A 5,484-nucleotide genomic window follows, 5' to 3' on the forward strand; every position below is an offset into this window, starting at 1 on the left:
AACTTATCAGGTCATTTTGCAAGTGTAACAGTTCTAATCCTGCCCTTCTTCCTTTTCCACAAGCAAAACTATCTGCCAAGAGTGGTGACTTTAAAAGCTTCAAGAAATACAGAAGATGTTATCTGTGATAAAGAATTTTCCTAGATTATTTAACATTTGGTTTCTTTTTAGACCACTGCCATGTTTTATGAAAACATGTATGAATGATCCCCTTACTTAATTTTTCCCCCTTGTCAAAGTAAAATGATCACAACTTAAAATGCCTTTGGCTCAAGAGCAGCCAGTGTGTCGGCACTGTCGTCCTGAGGTGGGTCTTGCCTGCCTGGCCAAAGTGCTGCGGCCATACGTGGGGGACTGTGATCCCTCCTCCTCTGTCTAGTTAGCCAGGTCTCACCCACTATGCAGTGGTGCATCCCCACACCCTGACCAAGGATGTCTCTTTCTCTCTGGCATGCCCATTGTGAACTTGTCTTTTGCTCATTTTCTTTTTAGCCATTCTCCTTGACATTGTCTTTTTTTTCTTTTTTTTTTTCTGCTTTAGCTGCCTTATTACTTTCAAATCTTTCAAAAAAGTTGAGTTTGGCTTTTGCTTCTGCTTAGTATTTGATTTTCTTTGCCAGCTTATGAATCAACAAACTTCAGTTATATTTTTACCTGTGTGTGTGTTGTTTTTGTTTTTGTTTGTTTGATTGTTTGTTGTTGCCAATTTTCTCAAAATATGAAGCTACCTAAATAGACTATATGTATTTCATATTTTTAGTTCAGGCTGAGGGTTGGGACTCAAATTTGAATATTTCTGGAAGGAAATGATTTTCAGAACAGAATAAAATATTCCTTTTTCAGAACGAAACAGAAACAAGTTGAATACCAAACGGCTCCATCGGCTATCCATAACTTTCCCACAAGTTTTAGCACCTTTTCAACCTCCTTTGAGGTCCACTCTTCCTGTAAAGTGGCAAATGCTCTCAGTAATGATTGTTCTAACACTGAGTGAGCAAGAGGCAAAGATTTTTCATTCATAGTTCACATAGAATTGTCTAAAATGAAGTTTGAATAATGAATGAGATGTTTTCAGTCTCAAATTTCATAGGATTGATTGAATATGCAGAAATAAAACTTGAAATGATAAACTATAATATTTCTAAATGGTGTTCAAATTTAATACACTCTTTGATTTCCAGCGATATTACCAATGTCATAAAGTTCATGTGTTATTAAAGCATTTTTCAATCATTATGGAAAGTTTCCTGTTCTAAGATTCTGAATTCTTTATTTATCAATTGGACCTGAGTAATTTTTCATACAGGAAATTCTGTGTATTTTTTTCCAAGTAAACAATGGTACGTGGATTTTTGTTAAGGAAGTTAGGATATGGATCCGAAGTAGAAAGTAGCAAGTTGAGCTTCTTGTATTATTTCTCCTCAACTTTATAAGGATAACTTCCTCAGGTTGATGGACTGGATTGCCTTTTCTAGAGTGAAAATATGCTGATTAAGCACATTACAAGTTGGCATCTTCTGATAGAAAACACAGCAAACCTACTTTAACCAGATTTCTGAAGACGATGATAATGATCAGTGTGGGTTTCATATGCCACCTTGGAAGATGAACATTTCCATAGGCTATCCAGAAATTTACGGGTTAGACAGATAGTTCAATGGTTAATAGTACTGCTTGGGTGATGCAGAACCAGAGACTAGATAACCTGGAGACCTGAACACTATTGGTCTAAATAAAGTATCAATAAAATGAATTGTAAAGATATTCTGTGATACTTACACATCAGTCACTTATTCAGACATTGTCAGAGAAGCTTCTTCCTGAAGCAGATGGGAACAGAGGCATAAATCCATAGCCAGACATTATGCAGAGAGAAAAAGTCCTTGGAACCCACAGCTCTAAATAGGATGCTACATCATATATCTCCCCTCAGATCTCAGGGAACACTGCAGAAGAGGAGGCAGAAAGAGAGAGAGATGGAGGGGACAGAAGATACCAGGAGAACAAGGTCTTCTAAAACAACTGAGCAAAGCTCCTAGGAACTCAGAGTCTGAAGCAGCAAGCACGGGGCTGACATGGGTCTGCACCAAGTCCTCTGAAAATATATTATAGCTTTCAGCCTAGTAGTTTTATAAGACTCCTGAGTATGTGAAGGAGTAGGTCTCTGATTCTTGAGCTTGCTCTTGTGGCTTGTTTTCTTCTGCTGGATTGCTTGGTCCAGCCTCAGTATGATGGGTTTTGATATATCTTATATTTTATTTCATCAAGCATGGTTGTTATATCTTAGATGTTTGTTCATATATAATGAGAGGCAGAAAGGGAATGGATCCCAGACAGGAGGTGGGAAAGAACTAGGAAGAGTAAAGAGAGGGAAAACCATAAAAAGAATATATCGTATGATAAAACAATCCATTATCAATTAAAAAGTAAGTAAAATAAAATTTTAAAAATGAGTACTTGGTGCACAACCCTGAGGACTTCAGTTCAACTCTCAACACTGACAGAACATCCCTGGTATGGTCTCAAGGGCACCTACAAGCTTGGTGCTGTGTCGTGGGACAGAGACAGTAGGATTGCTGGGATTGGGACTGCCAGCCTTTTGGGAAATGTGAACTTCAGTTCATGGAGAGACACTGCTTGAAAGGTGTAAGAACAGTGATAAAAAAGGTCTGCAATGTCTTCCTCTGAGTTCTAGACGTGTGTGCTCACACAGGCGCACATACGCAAAGTGCTTACTACCACATACACAAATATATACATTATCCCCCTCTGTCTCTCTAATTCTCTCTGTTTCTGTCTTTGTCTTGTTCTGTCTCTGTTTCCCTCTCTCTCTCTCTCTCTCTCTCTCTCTCTCACACACACACACACACACACACACACAAACATATACACACATATGCAAATAATGAGCTAACCATAATTCCTTATGGTAATATTCAATTTCAGTCCATAGTTTTCAAAAAAATCTCCAGATAAGACATCAAACAAGAAGAGAATTTAATAGACATATTTAAAAGCTTACATTGACTGCTAGTGGTTGAATTAGTTTACCTTAATGGTATAAGTTGTGTAGCTTTGTGTAAAGCAGTCTTAGATTTGCTTCGTGATCCTATTTTAATATTTAAAACCAAGAAAAGAAGTCTTCAAGTAAGAAAAGAAAAGAAACAAAAATATAACCCCCCAAACAAACAAAAAACATGTCTGTACAGTATTTATTATATCTGTGTTTTGAAAGACCTGGCTAGTAGCCAAGATGTTGGCAGCAGAAGGTAATTTATAATCTGGGGATGGTTTCATTTTATAAAAATATAATACATAGTGTGTATGTATACCATGCACATGCTGGAACCTGAAGAGGTTCTTGAAGTCAGAGCACCTAAAAATGGAGTTTACAAAGAGCACTGAGCTGCCATGTGAGTGCTGGGCACCAAGCCCCTACTCCCCTCCTTAGCACAAACAGCAAGTGCTTTTAACCCCTGAGCCATCTTTCTAGCATCAGACGAGTGATGTTCTTTAAACGGAGAGATTTTAACACTATATCTAACTTTCATTCCGTTATATATCCATAATCATTTTTTATTCTTAGGCTTATTACATTTCAAATTGCTGGTGTATATTAACAGCTAACAGAAAAAATTTAAAGTTATCTTGATTTCATACTGATGCCTGTTTTCCTTTTATATTCTACAAATAAAAACAACTACAAAGAAAGCAAAGCTTCAGAAAATCCATGATAAGTTGAGCACACCATTTCCTATATTCTGATTGCGGAATGGAGGCCATACAGGACTCAGCTTCCGTTCATAGGAAGTAAATTAGCATACTGGGTGCACTGACATAAACTTTCAATGCTTGGGGCTTTATTTAATATCCTTATGCAGATATGATATTGTTTTCCTCCTGTCCTATGCTTATTTGTATAACAAACTAACTTCCAATTTGCCATTTCTAATATTCTCACAATCCTCTGGTGGACATCTTGTCAAAGCTGTGTTCTTTCTGAGATACTATACAGAATGACTTCTGAGGAACAAGTTGTAACACATTTTGAAGAAAGCAGTTCTTTCCCTGGTATAGCAAGAAGACTTCTCATTTCATACAGTCCTTGATGAACTAACTTCACGTTCCATGTTAAAACTTTTTATCAACAAAACCTTCAGCAAACTTTTCTTTCATTCTCTTCTAACTCCTGAAAATGTTATATGAATTTTTTATAAGAAAATAAAGTAACATCTTTCTTAATATCATCTATGCTAGCATATAACAATGTCTTAAAATATATTTTTTCATCCTTTTCTTGATTAATTAAAGATAGATTTCAAATAATATCAGTGATATAACAAAGTCCTTAGATCATATTCCCCCACATCCCTTTCTCCCAAAATATATCTCTAAATTTAAGTGTGGTTTATGATCATTTAATAAGATATTCTATGAAGACAAAGTGATTATAACATCAATAGTTCTATAATAATTTAACTAAAACATTGTTTTAAAGTAGATTATTATTCAATGAGTGGTTTGAAATTAAATGAGATGGAGTTTAAAGTACAATGATATGGAATTTTAATAAATGAATATTTTAAGAATATATATTATATGTGTTCTCCACATATCCATGTATACACATGTACACACATGGATTATAGATAGATGCAGATATAGATACAAATACAGATGTTGATATATAAACCCATCCATGAAGCTATCTTTCTCACATTATGAGACAGGAGGATCAGAAATTCAAGGTTATTAATTATCAGGTACATAGTGACCCGGAGGCTAGCCTGAGGCATATGAGACCCTGTCTCAAATCGTTCCTTAAGAATATTTATCTAGGATCTTATAATAAGTTATGAAATTGGAACATGGAAGCAGACATATCTAGTTCTGAGATATGTATATTTTACTACAGCCAAACATATGAAATATGTATAATAACTGTTTCTTTTCAATAAGCAAACATCAAATCAGTGGTGAGATAGGTTGTCTTTAAAATTTTAGCCTTAGAATATAATAAAGAAATTGGTAGAAGATCAATTATTGAAGCCAGGTGACATACATGAAGATACTGAACTGCTGTCAAATCATGTGGTACTTAAGAGTGTCTGAATGAAAAGGGAAGTTGGTTCAGACAGGTCACTATTCTTCACATACTTAGTTGTTACTCCTATATTACTTCCTTAGCACAGGGGCCATGGGGAGGATGTGCTGGGAAGTCAGGCAGAGCGCCTTAGTGTAAGGACAGCCAACCAGTGCCTGGAAGACCATCACTGAGAGTCAGGCTGCCCAAGAATCAAGAATCAAAGAGTCATAAACCATGACAAAGAGTAGATAGGGAGGGAGAAGGTTTCTCCAGAAAATAGATGGTACTCAGATTTGAGAAGTTAAGAAGTTGAGACCAAGCAAAACCCAGACTAAGCAAACCAACCATACAAAGGAAGGAAGGAAGGAAGGAAGGAAGGAAGGAAGGAAGGAAGGAAG

Source organism: Grammomys surdaster, unplaced genomic scaffold, assembly GCF_004785775.1.
Source record: "Grammomys surdaster isolate TR1022 unplaced genomic scaffold, NIH_TR_1.0 137, whole genome shotgun sequence".
NCBI lineage: Eukaryota > Metazoa > Chordata > Mammalia > Rodentia > Muridae > Grammomys > Grammomys surdaster.